General features: G+C 35.5%; 1 pseudogene across 1 annotated transcript; it reads left to right on the forward strand.

Moving 5' to 3' along the window:
- The first annotated feature begins 8,382 nt into the window (after positions 1–8,382).
- Positions 8,383–16,809, forward strand: LOC144564262 (protein GLUTELIN PRECURSOR ACCUMULATION 3-like; annotated as a pseudogene). Its single transcript, XR_013514586.1, has 16 exons — positions 8,383–8,535; positions 9,175–9,272; positions 9,741–9,882; positions 9,969–9,997; positions 10,651–10,747; positions 10,851–10,906; positions 11,554–11,628; positions 12,204–12,260; positions 12,787–12,866; positions 12,999–13,083; positions 13,361–13,513; positions 13,626–13,717; positions 14,340–14,522; positions 15,012–15,114; positions 15,584–15,674; positions 16,653–16,809. The product of XR_013514586.1 is annotated as a protein GLUTELIN PRECURSOR ACCUMULATION 3-like (transcript).
- Positions 16,810–19,404: the final 2,595 nt, after the last annotated feature.

Below are 19,404 nucleotides of genomic sequence, written 5' to 3' on the forward strand. Positions count from 1 at the left end.
GACGCCAGTATTCCCTGACCTATTCCAGGAGGCCGTTGTTTCTGTAAAAGACCAAAATAACCCCCAATAGGGCCGTTTGCATATCTCCGGATCCCAGCACCTGGTGCATGAGCATCTGGGGTGGACCAGAGCTGCACCGGCTCTGATTGGGCCGCCGGAGCCCCCCTTCTGCTTGGGTCCCCCATATGCAGGCGGCACTGAATTATCCTCCTCCTCCAGGGTGGTATATAGGGCCCCGTCTGAGCCGCCATTGTACGAGCATATGCCATGTTTTGGTGAGAGTCCCTCCCAGGTGGCGGAGGGGGTGGGAAGCCTTCAATGTTAGGTTCGTCCCTGCCTTGGAGTTCTACCCGACACTCCGACCATTGACTACCATGCCCAACTATTAACCTGCGGGGGATAAGGCCGGTGTCACAACAGTCAATCCTAAGCTGCACGTACGCCTGCTGAGAACCCCCCAGTGCCTCCTGTGAGATCCCAGTCAGGACTCCCATGCTTGCCACCGCCTGTCTAAAATAGTAGGGATGCCAATAGTCGATTGGAAATCTGTGGATCTTAAGGGTAATACTTTCTCGGACAGGCAAGGGATCCGTTCGGTTTTGTGCTTGCCAGGGGAGAACGATGAGAGCATGGAACCGTTCCCAAAACAGAGTATCCCCCTCTAGGTAGTCCCGAGAAAACCAATCGGGGACCTTCAGCAGGAAACCTCTATTCACCGGGGTTGGTGACCAATCCGCCAGTGCCCCTCCATACCTGGCTTGGAGGCGGATGGCAAAGAAGAGGGGTGAGGGGAGTTGATGGCCTTCCATCACCGTAAAGAGTACAGTTTGATCCAGGCGGACCACAACTCCATCATGAACCTCTTGTGGAGATAGAAAACAATACAAGGTATCCAGCTGTTCGGAGAATGGGAAAGGGTGCGACATTACCTCGTGGAGAAGAGAGGGTGAGGCTAGAGGGGAATAGGTAATACAAGGTATCCAGATGTTCGGAGAATAGATAATACAGTAGAGAGGGTGAGACTAGAGGGGATAAGACTTTGCTGTCTTAGAGGGGGAGAGGCTAGGGGGGGAGTAAGACAGAGTTGAGAGGAGGGAGTGGAGTAGGTAATAGCAATGGGGTTTGGGGGGCTGCCAAGGCGTCGCCGGAAGTCCATAGGCAATCGCCATTAGAGATAAAGGGCTAACGTAAAGGGCTAACCTACAGGCTTGAGTTTGAACTGCTGCTCAATTCCAGACAGCCCCAGTCGCTACTACTACTAGTACAGCGGGAGAGTTGACATAGTTAATTGAAGGGGAATTTCATGCATACCCTCAAAAACCTCATAAATTACGTATTAACTCCTCTAAAATTCATAATATCATATTTATTCTTCTAAATTTCAAAACTCATATTTAAATGTAAATGTTAGTATAATTTGTCGGTTTTTTTAATAAATGGTTCATTTATTTACTTCTGATACTTACATAAGCGTATACCTAAAAGTTACAGTGTGTAGGCCTTAATTAGAAATAGAAAAACAATTTACTCTCGAAAATCAATCAATCAGAAGACTGACTTTTCTTAAATATGCTTCATATTTTGTATTATTAGAATAAAGGATAAAATATATATATAAATTTAAAATGAGTTTTAATAGAAAAGAAAAGAAAATGAATAAATATGTGAGTTTTTTTCAATATAAAAGGGTAAATATGATATTATGAATTTTAGAAGGAAAAAAACGAAAATTTAAAGTTTTTGAGAGGTATACATGAAATTCCGCCAAACACAAAAGAGCAATAGTTTACCGGAATTAATTTTGTTTCCTTGAGTTGTGCACTTATTTCATATATAGGAAAAATGTTGTTTTGTTGTACGAAATCCTAATCTCTTACATGAGTTTCTATATTTCATGAATTAGTGAAAAAATGAATCATTATTTTAAAAGAATATTTTATTCAGTACTGGTACTCTTTGAGAAAGAAAACTTAATTCATTTCATTAGAAAATATATAACTAATGGAAGTTGAAAGCAAAACTAAATAAGTAAAAAAAGTTAAAAACATTATAGATAAAATTAAAAACTTGGACACTTCAAAAAGATCGAAATAACATTATAACAAAATATGCAAGTATTTATAATTTGTTATCTAATTAATAACACAAGTTTTATGTTAAATTAATGAGTATTTCATTTTTCAATTTCCATTATTGTCTTTCATAATTTATTTGAAGATCAACAAATGAGAGTATAAACATAATAAAGAAGTTGTCTGATTGTTTCCTTATTTTATTGAAGTAATTAACAGTACAAACATTCTCAGTCATTAATTCCCATAAAAGTATATAAAATGTATTGTATAAACAAACTGATGCCATGAAAACTAACAAGCTCAACAAGTGCATGCATGTGCAACACATCATCAGAGCATGATAATATCATGAGAGGAGGCATTTATTCACAACATTTGTAAATTACAACATCTTACACATACGGTGAAGTCCGATTCACTACTTTACGACTTCAGATTAACTCAAAAAACTATGTCGATCTATTCAGAATAGCGCAGGGACCAATATTATTTGTGCTTTGAGATCCATGCAAAGTTAAAGAACGGTCCGGATCATCTCACTCTACATATATAAAGGTACCTCAAAGGATACGAATTTTCTTCTTGCTACTTTTGATCAAGATAAAAAAAAACTATAGATAATTTTTCTATTTCGTTTGATTGGCAATTTTGGTGTATTTTGTTGGTATTTTGATTAACTACAAACCAAAAAGAAAAAGATAAAGGTTCCAAATCATTGTCTGAAGCTTATCCCCTGATTTTAAAGATGAAGTCCACACATTCTCTTCATCGATTTATGTAGTAATTACTAATTTTTTGAAAACCTGGCAGTAACTGCCATGTAATTTATTGATAGGGAGAGTTACACATACAAAGTTCTGAGATCTATATATTTTACAAAGGAGCTTTCAACAGACCACGATATTGAAATGGTATAAACATTATTAGCAGTATATTAACCATAGCTTCATGTCTTGGATGGCTCTGTTAGCGATCGCATCCGGTCTTGAAATCTCACCTCTGAAGATGAGGTGATTTCTGTTCTTCCAAATATTCCAACCTGTGCAAATGAATCTCACCATCCATTCTTTGAACTGCATGCCCCCCTGAGACCGTACCAGTTCCCAAGATCTATTCCAAACCCCCTGTACCGACTCAGCATGTCTGAAGATTTGCCTTCCCAAAAGGGATCCCACCTTGAACCAAACATGGACTGCCAACGGGCACAAGAAAATTAGATGCAGCTGTGATTCAACCGGACAATTGGCACAAACCGCACAGTGTCTATCTATTCTCATACCCCGATACGTCAACACATCTCTAGTGAGTAGCTTACCTTGCAACAGCAAAAATGCAAATATTCTAACTGTAGGTGGCAGTTTGCATTTCCAAATAGGATAGAATTGCCATCTAATCAGTCCACCTCCATTTAGGATCTCACTAATTGAACTTGCTGTATACGACCCATCTCTGCTCCAATTCCACCTGATTCGATCCTCTTCTTCCAAATTGAAATCTATTTGGATTGAAGGGTCTAAAGCAGGATCTATCTGGTTACGGCATGGGCAAGCTTGTTGCAGTGATAGTAGAGGTTGATTGATTTCCTGTACATACGTCTCCATTCTTGGCAAACCTCCCCAAGAATCAAACCAATATGAAATTGTCGACCCATCTCCTATCTCCCATGATGTGCTCCAAATGAATAGGGATTTCAGATTATGCAATTGGCGCCAGAAGAAGGAGCCCCCTTTTAACCAAAATTTTGCAGTTGTATCTCTAACCGACTTTCGATGAATCCGGTTAATCACTGTTGTCCACAATCCAAGCGGGTCAGCATACAATTTCCACCACCACCTTAGTAGTAGGGATATGTTAGTGATGTTGAGATTGGTGATTCCAAGCCCTCCCCATTTCTTAGGCCGACATGCCGATGTCCAGTTAATGAGGGATATTCCTCTCTTACTGTTATCAGTCGCCCCCCATAGAAATGATCTTCTGACCTTGTCAATTCGCTGTATGACCCATTGAGGGATACGAAAGCACATCATGTGATATACCGGTATTAACGAGAGGACCGATTGTACCAGTTGCAATCTTCCCCCCCTTGAGATAAGTTTTCCTTTCCATCCACTCAACTTTCTTTCAACCCTCTCAATTAGAGGTAGGAACAAATCCCTAGTCGGTTTGTTGATGGTTAGAGGTAGACCCAGATACAGAACCGGAAAGTCAAATTCCGTGCAACCCATTATCGATCGAATCCAAGTTAGGTCCTGTTGTTGTATATTTAGTGGAATAAAGGTGCTCTTATTAAAATTCACCTTAAGACCCGACACTGCACCAAATATCCGAATGATAAGCTTTAGCGAAATGAGAGAAGTGATGTCTGCCGATGATATAACCGCGGTGTCATCAGCGTATTGGAAAGCAAGAATAGAGTCAGGTATCTTTCGGGATAAGGTGTTGTGTAAGGACCCATTGATCGCCAAGATCATTTGCTGAAATACATCAGCCACCAGGTTGAATAGGAGAGGTGATAGAGGGTCGCCCTGTCGGAGGCCCCGTTAAGTAATTACTAATTAGCAGTGTTTTAAAATGCGATTTTGTTCATGCATGCGGAAGGCCACTGCATACTCCATATGCGGTATGCGGACGCATATGCGGATTTTCATGCATATTTTAAAATAAAAATTTACATACATATATATATATAGAGGTTGACTAAGATCAAAATGATAGTTCCTAAACTTTGGTGCTACCAGTGTTGTAAAATGTGGTCCTATGCAGCCGCATATGCGTTTGCGGTCCACAACCGCATAAAATCTAACTATGCGGTTTAATATGCGGATTCGATTCAGTCTCGATATTAACCAAAACCAAATACAATCCACTTAAAACAATTATTTATTTATATTTATATTTAAAAAAACACCGGATTCGGATCCTGATTCCAGTATAAAACCGAAACCCAGTTCTTAATCCTCATCCAGACTCCATAGTCTGTTAAGTTGATTTGCGAAGTTACCAACGGACCCCAGCCTCTTTTATAGGCGCTCAAGAGCAATGTTTCTCTTTGTTTGGGATTGTGGGACAACTGTATTGATTCTATATACCGGAATCATCACGTGCCCACGTGGTCTTCTTTTGATTTGGAATTGGGCTTGATAGATTTTGGGCCACGCATCTAGTCATTCACAGAATACAAATCATATAATACAAGTCACCCACTAGTTATCACGTGGTCTTCTTTGGGCTTGAGCCTATGAAATTTATAAAATGTTTGACTAAAAAAACATGAATTTGCTTTACCCAAGAATACAAATCATCCAGCAAACGTTTCCTTAAAAATTTTCTATTTTTTTTTCTATTTTGAAAATACAATACCATACATTTTGAAATTTTGAAAATATCATGCCTCTAATTTTAGATGTAGTCTTCTGAATTAGTCTAATTTGAATGTTCTCTTCCGCATAAAAATCCGCATATGCGGTGCCCTTCCGCATACCTTCCGCATACCGCATTTTACAACACTGGGTGCTACCAATTCGTTTTTCAATTTTTAAAGTTTAAAACATCGATCCGAACCGTTCAAGTTGTTCTCCATATTAAATTGTGCTTGGAGACCAAATTTTACATTTTTATGAATTTTTTTACTATTTATTAAGCCACTTTGAAAATAGCTGATCCAACGGTGGCTTCTGATTTTACTGTTTTGTTAAGCCACCGTTGGATCAGCTGTTTTCAAAGTGGCTTAATAAATAGTAAAAAATTTTAGAAAAATGTAAAATTTGGTCTCCAAGCACAATTTAATATGGAGAACAACTTGAACGGTTTAGATCGACGTTTTGAACTTTGAAAATTAAAAAACGAATTGGTAGCACCAAAGCTCAGAAACTACCACTTTGATCTTAGCCAACCTCTATATATATATATATATATATATAGAGGTTGGCTAATATACAATCGATTGTTCCTAGCCTCCCGTGCAACCAAGTCGTTTTCTGATTTTTAAAGTCCAAATGATCAATCCAAACCGTTAGATGTGATCTTCATATTAAAATGTGCTAGGAGACCAAATTTTATATTTTTTGGAATTTTTTTACTATTTATTAAGCTACTTTGAAAATCGCTGATCCAATGGTGGCTTAACCAAACAGTAAAATCTGAAGCTACCGTTAGATCAGCGATTTTCAAAGTGGCTTAATAAATAGTAAAAAAATTCCAAAAAATGTAAAATTTGGTCTCCTAGCACATTTTAATATGGAGATCACATCTAACGGTTTGGATCGATCATTTGGACTTTAAAAATTGAAAAACGACTTGGTTGCACAGGAGGCTAGGAACAATCGATTGTATATTAGCTTACCTCTATATATATATATATATATATATATATATATATATATATATATATATAGAGGAGGGTTCAAATGCACTCAAATTTGTGCACCCAAATGCACCCTATCGTTTTTCTTCGTTTTCAAAGTCTGAATAGTCAATCCGAACCGTTAGATGCGATCTATATATTAAGATGTGCTTGGAGACCAAATTTTACATTTTTTGGAATTTTTTTACTATTTATTAAGCCACTTTGAAAATCGATGATCCAATGGTCCAGAAAATGTAAAATCAGCGATTTTCAAAGTGGCTTAATAAATAGTAAAAAAATTCCAAAAAATGTAAAATTTGGTCTCCAAGCACATCTTAATATATAAATCGCATCTAACGGTTCGGATTGACTATTCGGACTTTGAAAACGGAGAAAGAGGATTTGAAAGATAGGGTGCATTTGAGTGCAAAAAAATTTTGGGTGCATTTGAACCCTCCTCATATATATATATAGAGTACGGCTAACGCGCTTCCTCTAGTATATCAACAATATGTTTTCGATCTCTAAAATCTATCAAATCGGCTTCAAATGACAAATCTAAACCGTTCAAACCAATGTCCTTAACGAGAACTTCGTTTCCATATAAAAAAAAATTTCAGTTTCAAATTTATTTACTATCAAGTCAAGCGGTCAAAAGATGAAGGATTTTATGCGTATTTTAATGCACTATTTTGGTAATTTTTTTGACCGCTTGACTTAATAGTAAATAAATTCAAAACTTAAATTTTTTTTATATGGAAACGAAGCTCTTGTTAAGGACATTGGTTTGAATGGTTTAGATTTATCATTTGAAGCCGATTCGATAGATTTTAGAGACCGGAAGCATATTGTTAATATATTAGAGGAAGCGCATTAGCCGTACTATCTCTCTCTCTCTCTATATATATATATATATATTCATATATTTGAATTTATTTTCACATAATAACATAACCAACAATAATTTTTTGACTTTTTTAATATAAATTTTAATTAAAATACAATTAAATTATCAAAACTGCATGAGAAGACTGCATGGCCGCATATTCAAACCACAAGGCCGCATATTCGGACCGCATGGCCAGGGGCGGATCTACTGTAGCACAGGGGGGGGGGGGGGGGGTCAGCCGCCCCTCCCTGGATTTCGAGTTTTAGTGGTGATTTATTGGTATCGGTTGACTCTGCCCCTCCCTGAAATTTTTTTTGCCCCCCTTTGAGTGTTTGAGTTGTAATTCGGGTTAAATTTAATGTTAAAATCAAAATATTTTTTTTGAATTATGATTGGTAATATTAATTATAAATTATAGAATTAGAAATTATAAGTCAAGGTGTTGAAAAAATAAGTCAAAACATTATTTTTTTATCGAGTACTCAATTAGTTAATAAGTTTAAATCCGATAAGCTATTTAAATCCGATTCGATATTTTTTTGCCCCTCCCTGACGAAAATCCTGGGTCTGCCCCTGCGCATGGCCACATTTTTAATCTGCATGACCGCATATTCGGATCGCATATGCGGCCGCATGGAAAAACAACATGAGCATTCTGAACACGGTTACCGACCACATACGCATATGCGGCCGCATTTTAAAACACTGCTAATTAGTGGTTAACGGTTCGAGTTCTACACTAGAAGGCGGGTCGGATATAATACAAGGATTTTAGCCCGAGAATTATATTGGGCCATATTGATTTATGGGCCCAGTTTTTCCAGAAGCTGGTTTATCTTGGGCCGTAACAACTTCTCAGATGAGGTGTTGCTTATACGAGTAGAATCCGAATCCTCTGAAGTATCACAAAATTTGAGTTCAGATCAAAACCCTCCGATCAAAATTAGGGTCCACCCAGTTCGAGGTGAATGCACGAGATCCTTTAATATTCGTTCTTAAACGGATCAGACGGTCTAGATCTAAACTTAAAATTTGAGTTACCCTAGTACTAGTATACTGCCTTCTTTCCTGGTTCGGATTCCATTGATGCTACCGCTGCTTCACCTCTGTGAAGACTAGATACTAGGAGAGAGCGAGAGAGAGACAGAGAGACAGAGAGAGATGGAGATGCACTGGGTAAAAGCTGATCCCTCTGATTTCGGAGGTGATCTCCCAATTGCTCGCAGGTAATTAAATGATCTCTCCTGTACTAAGTCAAATTTGCAACCATACCCTGCTTATTTGGTATAATTGTGTGTGCTAAAAGGTTAGAAATCAGTAATACAGTTGCACATTTGTTCTGAATTACTTTTTTTTTTTTTTAACTATTAAATCTGCAAAGAACTGATGAAACACACAAGTCTTGCAAAATGATACCTTGTGATGTTGGTAGTTAAACAGATCTGAGACTGATGAGGATATTTCAGAAAGCAAAAACTGAAGCAACAGGAAGCTGGTTCTAGTAACAATAAAACTGGTATCAGCAGCAAGGGTACTGGTACCAGTAGCACATCTCATCCCATATCTTGTCAGAAACCCTCTAGCAGGAGGGGAAGCAAGGGAACAGTGGTACCAGTAGGACTGGCTAGCATAGCCACTGATGAGGATATTATTAAGTGAAATTTTGCATTTTACATCCAATGCATTCCTATTTTGGTAATTTCCAGCATTTGTTTGATTTGTGTACTGCAAGGTTGCATTCCTTCAATTGATGTACCTAATTTATGAAATTACATATGAGAAAAAAATATGATAAACTTCCAACATAGAACAGAAATTACAAACATAAATAATGGACTTAGTTGAATACAATTATGTAACTACAGTGGACACACAGCTGTGCAAGTGGGAAAATCAAAGCTGGTGGTATTTGGTGGGTTTGCTGATAAGAGGTTCCTTGCCGACATTGCCGTTTATGACATCGGTATGCATAATATTCTCTTTGTGAAAACTAAAACTAGATAAGCCCTTTTTGTTGTACCAGTATTGTCCAGTTCTGTATGATACCTGTATGTACAGATTTTCTGTAATTTTTGCTGGTATTCGATGGAAACCCCTTGATCCAACCATACCCATAATGTACCAGGAATTCACATCCCCTGAGATATCTCCAACTTTGAGTTGATCTGTGGAAAATCCAGACCGTTCAAATCCTTTCTGCACGAATCTCAAAGCACAATAATACTGCCCCCTGCATTCCAAATAGGCACTTTAAAAAAATTGGCCCAGTTTTAGGTTAAGCTGAAAATTTGAGATATCTTAGAGGATACGGACTCCTATCCAGTGGGGTATGATGCATCAATACTGTTACTGAGAGTTCGACTGTTTCAGTATTTGTTATGTATAGGGACCTCTCATAATTTTACTTTTCTTTTTCTTTCTTTTATTTCAGAAAATAAGTTGTGATACACACCAGAGTGTTGTGGCAGTGGTGGTTCAGAAGAGCAGGTGGGCCCCACTGCCAGAGCATTCCATGTTGCAGTGGCTATTGATTGCAACATGTTTATTTTTGGTGGTCGATCTGGTACTAACAGGTTGGCACTTTGTTTGGAAGTAGAGATATTTTGTATGACCCAATAAGCAATACAAACAACTTCTGATTAGTATTTATATTTCTCAGGTTGGGTGACTTCTGGATGCTTGATACTGGTACGTGTCTCGCTGTATCTGTTATGCTCTCTTTTGATCCTATAATTATATTGTACATTAACTAATGCATCGAATAAACTATTTTTGTTGATGATCTTTTTATTATAATACATGAAGAGTGAGGCTATGGTACTGGTACGCATAGCGCAGATTGATCCATACTATAGATCAATATTTTCGTTTTTAGAGTCTGAATAGTCAATGTGAACCATTCAACATGATTACATATGAAATTGTACTTGCATTTTATTTTATTTTTTGAATTTTTTTACTATTTTTTAGGTAGGTAGAAAATCACTACTTCTGAATGGTCTAGACTCTAGAATCTTTATATCAAGCGATTTTCTACCTATCTAAACAAATGTTAAATAAAATGCTAAAAGATGAAAAATTTGATTTACAAGTACATATTTATATGGAGATCATGTTCAATGGTTCAGATCAATTGTTTGGACTTTGAAAATGAAGATATCGATCCATAGTACTGGTATGCGCTATGCATACATGATTATTATATTTTCTAGGATCTCAAAGAAACAATGAACAAGAAAAAAGAATGAAATAAAACACTTAATGTATAATCAAACATTATTCTTTTTGTAATGTCAATAGCTCTGACATTTACTTATTGCTTTTAATATTATCTTTCAAAGAGATATGGCAATGGTCTGAACTTACAAGCTTTGGAGATTTACCGTCACCGCGGGAGTTTGCTGCAGCTTCAGCCATAGGAAACAGTAGAATTGTTATGTGGGTCCCACTCTCTGATTCTTTCCATTGTCTTTTAACTGTATTCAGTTTATGTTCTTAGAACTTTTGGTAATTGGTAATATTATCTGTGATCTAAATTCAGGTATGGAGGTTGGGATGGTAAAAAGTGGCTTTCAGATGTTTATATTATGGATACAAGTGAGTTTTGTTTTTTATAATTTCATTAAAATTATATCCTTTTCTGCCCCTATACAACCTCTGTATAGCAAAAAAAGATTATGCTGTAGAAACTGAAGGAAATTTGTAGTACAATTCTTGTATTGCCTTAAAAAGTGGGTCCGTATCCTCCGAGTTATAGCAACTTTTCAGTTGATGTCAAAATTGGGCCAAAAAGTATTTTCGGTGCCTATTAGATGCATGGGGCAGTACTAATATAAAATGGGTTGCTTTAATATTTGTGCTGATCAGTTCAGATTTTGTAAGGATTAACTCAAAATTTGAGATATCTTAGGGGATGTGAATTCTTAAAAAATTACCCAAACTACTGCTCCTTTTTGCCTCATGTACAGAGAAACGCAGCAATTTAGGCATCCTTTTGATTTAATTAGAGTTGAGGAGAATGGGGGTATTTATCATGTTTTGTAAGTGTGTACATGATATGTTCTATATTTAGTTGGGGCATATATAAAGTTGCTTGACTATGGTGAGTTGATTTTGATTTAACCTTGATATGTGGGAATGAAAAAATGAGATATCTAATGTATTTTCTTTTATTTGTTATCTTTTTTCTTTTCATTTTGGAAACAAAAAAATGTCACTTGAGTGGACTGAGCTGTCAATCACAGGGTCGGTCCCACCGGCAAGATGTGGCCACTCTGCCACAATGGTCGAGAAGAGATTGCTTGTCTTTGGTGGTAGAGGTATATCTACTTCTGTTGCTTTAATGCTTTGCTAGAGTGAGGCTATGCGTAGCGCAAATTGGTCTGTACTATGAATCAATATCTCTATTTTCAAAGTTCAAATAGTCGATCTGAACTGTTCAACATTATGTCCATATAAAATTGTACTTGTAGATCAAAATTTACATTTTTTAGAAATTTTTACTATTATTTTAGATAGGTAAAAAATCACTTGATCTAATAATTCTAAACCATTCAAAAGTAGTGATTTTCAACTAATCTAAAAAAATAGTAAAAAGTTTTTATAAAATGTAAATTTTGTCTACAATTAAATTTATGGATATCATGTTGGAGGGTTTAGATAGATATTGGTAAATAGTATGCACCATTCCGCGCTATGCATAGTACCGTAACCTCACTCTTCTATCTTTTCTTACCAAATTTCTGGTGTAAAGCTACACAATTAAGGCCTTTATCTTTCTTGCTCTAATTATGTGGTTACTAGAGAAACTGAGTACAAATGAAGCAAAATAGACTTGTCCATGGTAGTGAACTTCTTTTATTTATATCTTTTGTATGCTTGTATGTTTTTTTAGGTGGCGGGGGACCTATAATGGGTGATTTATGGGCTTTAAAGGGCCTTATTGAAGAAGGTGGGTGTTATGCTATAGTTTCTGTTGAGCTCTTGAAACAAATATTACACTGCAAGGTTTTTATACTATAGCAGTTCATGCATGGTACTCATATTCGTGTGTTCTCATTTTATTTGTATTATTGGTTGTGCTTGCTGGTTATAATTCTACCATTGAAAAGCTTGTTAAATTCAGCCAGATACATTTAATAATCATAGAAATGAATGTCAAGATATCTATCATTCGAACCAAAATAAGAGAGATTAAACTGAACCAAATATAAAAAATCAAAGTAATTCAAGTAAATTTTTATTTGTTTGGTTGAACCAAAATAAGAGAGATTAAACCAAACCAAATATAAAACAAAATTTGGCAGTTCAGTTGAAAACCAAATTAACCGGATCCAATGAACAGCCCTAATTCTTGGTTTGTGCTTACTAGTAATAGTTCTTCTGTTGAAAAGTTTGTTAAATTCAACCGAACCATTTATTATTATTGGTCTGTGAAGAACTGGTACTGATAGCAAAATCCGTAATTAAATTTGAAGATAACGAGATGCCAGGCTGGACTCAACTAAGACATCCAGGCCAATCGTCAGCTCCCAGGTGTGGCCATACTGGTTATTATGTAAGAGCATTAACCTCTTATTTCCGGAATTATTACCAAATATTAACTCAATATCGGGAACAAAGTTAATGTGAAATTCATAATTAAACCATTTTGAGATTAAAATAGATTGTTTATTTATTTATTTTGTAGCTGTTACTTTTTGGCGGGCATGGGACTGGTGGCTGGCTTAGTAGATACGATGTATACTATAATGACTGTATAGTTTTGGACAGAGGTGAAGTAGAAACTGTTCTATTATTTTATGGGTAAACAATGTATATTTGCCAAAATAAAAAACCTTAAAATTTTATATAAACCAATGCAAAAAAAAATATCATTTCTCATATCCATAAAGCATGGGAATATCTTCTCCACCCCACCATCTCTTACTTTTCAAAAGATACCCAAATTACCCTTGCTTTCCTCAGTCATATTTTTTTTCACTATACTTTTGGTTTTTGGGGGTTGACTAAAAGTGACTTAAAGAAAACTAACATTTGTTGATGATTCAGTGTCTGTTCAGTGGAAACGAATGAATACGAATAATGAACCGCCGCCACCACGTGCTTACCACTCTATGACTTGTGTTGGTACAAGATATCTTTTATTTGGTGGATTTGATGGGAAGACCACCTTTGGTGATTTTTGGTGGTTAGTTCAAGGAGGTACTTGTCATTTCTATTTTACATGCATTTTGCTTTACAACACTTATCCTTTTATTTTGGCTGGGGTAAAAATTGTAGTATTTGAATTTATTTATCTTTTTTGTCTTTTCAGATGATCCTCGAGCAAAGAGACTGACAATAATTCCAAGTATTCCTTCAGAAGTCACTGTGCCTTCTGGTGGGTCCCAAAATGCTGATGCTAAGGTACTGAAAATTATAATACAAAATATGCTCAAAACTGTCCCTTTGGAACACTACTTGTATGTGAGACAAGGGTATTATTGGAGTTCTGTAGAAATGGGCACAGGAGGGTTATGCAAGTAACTAATTTATTGTTTGAGAGAGGCTATGGTACTATGCATAGCACAAATTGGTCAGTACTATGGATTAATATATTTCTTGTAAAAAGTTCAAATAGTCATTCTGAACCATTCAACGTGATTTTCATATGAAAATGTACTTGTAGACTAAATTTTATGTTTTTTAGAATTTTTTTACTATTTTTTTAGATAGTTAGAAAATCACTACTTTTGAATGCTCTAGAACTTTTAAATCAAGTGATTTTATACTAAACAAATAGTAAAAACAATCTAGAAAATGTAAAATTTGATCTACAAGTGTAGTTTCATATGGAAGTCATGTTGAATGGTTCAGATCGACTGTTTGGACTTTGAAAATGGAGTTATTGATCCATAGTACGGACCAATCCGCGCTATGCATAGTACCATAGCCTCACTCTGTTTTATAAATTACTAGGATCTATATAAAAAGACTAGCTTGTGACCATTTACTAATTCGTTCAATTGCATTTATTTGTGATTTCAAGGAAAACGAAGTGACGAATGAAGATTCCCTTATTTTAGAACTAGATGATAAATTGGGCATTTCAACTTCTCCAAAAGCTGATCTCAGTATTACCGATGAAATGGAGGACAAAGAACTAAGTGAATTATCAGCATGATTTACCAGAGAGAATTTACTGACTAGAGACCAAGCTGCTGGAATACAAGTAATTTGTAGTTGTATTCTTCTTAGATTACAGTGTACATGATTACATATCGTCTTTCTATGATTTAGGTTCTTAATCTATGCATAAACCCACAAAAGTTTAGAAAATAAATTTGACAATTAAAAAGGAAATATGAAGAGTAAGAAAATAAATTGTCCGATTTTCTTAGTTTCTCTTGCATTTGTTATGTCAACCATCTTCGTTTTTAAATATAAGAATACTATTATGCCTCCAAAAAAGAAACATAAATATAGTGGATAAAAGCACCAAACCTTGAAGGTACTGTAGTAATTTCTTTTGCAAAATTTGATTGTGTTAAATGAATAAGTGTGTGTGTGTGTGTGTGTTGGGGGGGATGGGGGGAGGGGTTTGTGGTATAAATATGCAGTGCAACCTGTACTATAATGAAGTAATTATTATGGTACATGAGATCCTCCCTGTTGACTCGTATATTGTTTGACAATTGGATTTATATCGTGAATCTTGAAGGTACATGAGATCACTGGAACAACTGTAGTCCCAGTTCCATACAACTCCAGGAGGTGGGTCCCATGTTGCGCGATTATAAGCGTCTCATTGTTTGAAACCACCTGTAAGTTCATTTTCATTCTTAATTTTGTGTGTTTGTTTATTTTTGAGGTATTACATGAAATCCCCAAGTTATTGACAAATTACGAAGTTTTAGAATTGTCGGAGAAACTAAAAAAGAGACCCTGTTTCTTGCTCATCTTAAACAACCATATTATTTAAAATGAAATAATGAAGCTAACTATGGTTAATAATTTAAACATCATTTCATAGAATAATTTGATGCTGCAGGAGTTTTATTTGCACATACTAGGAGCCAAAGAGATGTTTTTGCAATGTAAATAATAATATAGGGATTTTTTTGCAATTTTTTTTCCTCTCTATTTCTGTTATGTAAATGTAAATATGATTTCATGAGTCGTATGTTTGTGCTTGGTTTAAATTTGCATCTAATTTCAGTCGCATATTAATACAATTTATGCACTTAATTTGGCTACAAGAATTTGACTGATATGCAGTTCTACAAATTTCAGAGAAAAATTTAACTTCGATTTACATTCCTCTTCATCGGCTCATTCTGGCCAAGAAAATTACTGATTTTTTCACTTGAAAAGCGCTTCTCAGGTAATTACTCTCTCTCTCTCTCTCGCAATGTATCTGATGAAATGAAGTACCAAGCTGTACAGATTATTAGTGTAGTATTAGACTTAACAGAACTAAATGCAAATTGAGTGTGGCTTCGGTACTATGCATAACGCACACTGGTCTGTACTATGGCTCAATATCTCTGTTTCCAAAGTCCAAAATGTTTATCCGAACCGTTCAACATGATCTCTATGTGAAAATGTACTTGCAGAAAATTTAAACATTTTCAGAATTTTTTCACTATTTTTCAAAATAGGTAGAAATCACTTGATCTAAAGACTACGGACCATTCAAAATTTGTGTTTTTCTACCTATCTGAAAAAATTATAACAAAATTATAAAAAATGTAAATTTTAGTCATCAAGTACAGTTTTACGAAAACCATGGTTAGCGGTTTCGATTGACCGTTTGAACTTTGAAAACAAAGATATAGTAAATATTCACGCTCAGGTGTCATACAATATTTATTATATAATAGATTTCTTCAAATTATACCATAGTATGGACAGATTTGCGCTATGCTTAGTCCCAATTAAAAAGAAAATTGGTTGATGTTTCATTATTAGTTCGGTTGATTGTTGGATTCCTTGGGCGAATTGAATTTGGATCCCCTAAAACAACCCAAATTTTGAGTTTGGATCTGGACCATCTGATTTGCTCTGGCACAGATATTAAAGGGGTCTCGTGCATTCCACCTCAGGACGGATTGGCTCGGATTCTGATCGGATGGTCCAGATCTAAAGTCAAAATTTTTGTTTAGGAGATCCGGGCCCGTATGAATTGCACACAAATACCGAAACCCCGAAGGAAAAAAATATACGGTAACCTTAGATCCAGCTAGAATGAATGAGAACATATTAAATGAGGATATTATTTCAGCTGCTCGGAGCGAATATTTTGTACTGTTTATTTTTTTCTATTGTTTTGTCCTTATTTCAATTTTGATATATTTTATAGTTGCGTATGAACGACATTCCAAGTTTGCTTGAGGAATAGCAGCAACTCATCTCAAGTTGACAAATGCGAGTTGTAATGTTAGGAAATAGTAATTTGCGCTTTTTAATTTCTTTTATATGGCCTTCTTGACATCGGTCTCAAAAGAAACTTGAACACATGCCTCTACCAAAGAATAAAATATAAGTGCGTTTACAAAACTAAATATAACAAGAGGAGGGTTCAAATGCACCCAAATTTTTGTGCACCAAAATGCACTCTATTTTTCAAATATTTTTTCTCCGTTTTCAAAGTCCGAATAGTCAATCCGAACCGTTAGATGCGATCTATATATTAAGATGTGCTTGGAGACCAAATTTTACATTTTTTTGAATTTTTTTACTATTTATTAAGCCACTTTGAAAATCGCTGATTTTACATTTTCTGGACCATTGGATCAGCGATTTTCAAAGTGGCTTAATAAATAGTAAAAAAATTCCAAAAAATGTAAAATTTGGTCTCCAAGCATATCTTAATATGTAGATCGCATCTAACGGTTCGGATTGACTATTCGGACTTTGAAAACGGAGAAAAAGAATAGGGTGCATTTAGGTGCACAAAAATTTGGGTGCATTTGAACCCTCCTCATATAACAATGACGGAATAATAGAAAAACACAAGGCACGACTAGTAGAAAAAAGTTTTACTCACACATATACCTATAGATTACCAAAAAACTTTTGCATCAATTGCAAAAATGAATACTGTTATAATTTTACTATTTATTGATGTTATTTTGGGATGGAGTTTTTATCAGATGGATATAAAAATGTATTCTTACAAGGTTCCCTAGAAGAAGAGGTTTATATGTCATTATCCCCAGGTCATAAGAATGACATTGACAATAATTTTGTATGCCAATTAAACAAATTAATTTACAGACTTAAGCAATTTCCTCGAGCATGGTATGACAAACTTAGTGACTCTTTCTTGCTTCATAACTTTGTTAAAAGTTCAGCGGACTCATATTCTATGTTTATTAAACATTCAAACAACAAAACAAGAGTAATCCTTGTCTACGTGGGTGATATTATTATTATAAGAAATAACAAGGAAGACATTGAAAATATTAAAAATTACTTGAAAAATAATTTGACATTAAAGATTTAGGAAAATTTAAATATTTTCTTGGTATCAAAATAGCACAGGTAAATGTTTATTTCTCTCGCAAAGAAAATATATTCTTGATTTACTAAAAGAAACCGATAAACTAGATGTAAAATCAGCCAGTACCCCAATGAAATCCAACAGAAAACTTGACCTAGAAAATAATGAACCACTAAAAGATATAGAACAATACCAGAGGCTTGCCGGCAAACTAGTATACCTAATTGTTACTAGACGTGATATTGCATTTGCCGTTAGTTTAGTAAACCAATTTATACATGCACCTAACACCACTCATTTAGAGGCCACAAAAAGGATACTTGGGTACTTAAAAGGGTCTCCATGTCAAGGCATATGAATGTGGAAATATAATACTAATAATATTGTTGGTTCTTCTAATGCATATTGGGGTGGTAGATATGATCGGAAAATTGACCACAGGATATTGCGCATTTGTAGGTGAATCTTGTGACTTAGAAAAACAAAAAAACAAAGTGTTGTTGCAAGATCCAACAAAGAGGCATAATACATGGCTATGGCATCAAATGCAATCGAGTTGATTTGGATCAAGTAGGTACTCGAAGACATGAAGATTCCTTGCAATGATCCAATGCAAATATATTGTGACAATCAAGCAGCAAGACACATTACCTCAAACTCTTTGTTTCATGAAAGAACAAAACACAGAGAGGTCAACTGTCACTTTGTAAGAGAGAAAGCCAATCTGAACAAATCGAGACACCAATTTTTGGAAGTCAAAATAAACTAGCAGATGTATTCACTAAATCACTAGATAAAGGACCATTTGAAAAAAATTATCTTCGATGAGATCAATTAACATATATGAAGCTAACTTGAAGGAGAGTGTTGAAGAAAATATTATAGTATCAACAGATCTCAGAGAGATTCATTATCGATATAGACCCTAAATTATGTGAGAGGAAGTTGATTTAGAAGGGTGAGGAACTACTCCCCGAAAATGCCTTGCCCCCTTCCCTTTTCTTTTTTGAATATTTGCATAGATAATAAAAAAAAAAACGTCTAATTGTCCACCATTTGTCCACAGTTTTGACTTGCGCGAATACTGTAAAATTTTTTCTACATGCTGTATAATTATACAATATATCACATAAAATATATCAGTTAATCACAAAACATCCAGCAACTATATCAGGTGGCCATGGTTCAAATCGGTAGGGCAGAGGGTACATGTGGATCACCACATAGAGTCCTCATTCCCTTGAAGATTCTTTCGGTCATGCATCGATGATCCCTTCAAGGCGTTTAAATCCGGCCTTCTAGCCCCTAGCAGCTTATCCTACAGTGTTTCATGTGAACTGATGAGCTTAAAACAATAAAAATGAAAAATAATGAGGAACCTAGATGTCGGGTTTAATGAGAGAGAGGCTATCAGCATCCCTTAGTCTCTTCTCCGTTTCAATTGCGTACTGAAACCATCCAGTTTTGGTTTTTCCTCTGTTTTTTTTTTTTTTCTCTTCTCTGGTTCAAATTTATTTTCCTCAATCCGCTTCTTTTTCTTTCTTTCTTCGGCCCAAGCTGCTGGCCTAGTACCCTTTTTCTTTTCTTCCCTTCTCGGCCCAGCTTGGTT

This window comes from Carex rostrata, chromosome 13 (genome assembly GCF_964058835.1).
Source record: "Carex rostrata chromosome 13, lpCarRost1.2, whole genome shotgun sequence".
NCBI classification, from domain to species: Eukaryota; Viridiplantae; Streptophyta; class Magnoliopsida; order Poales; family Cyperaceae; genus Carex; species Carex rostrata.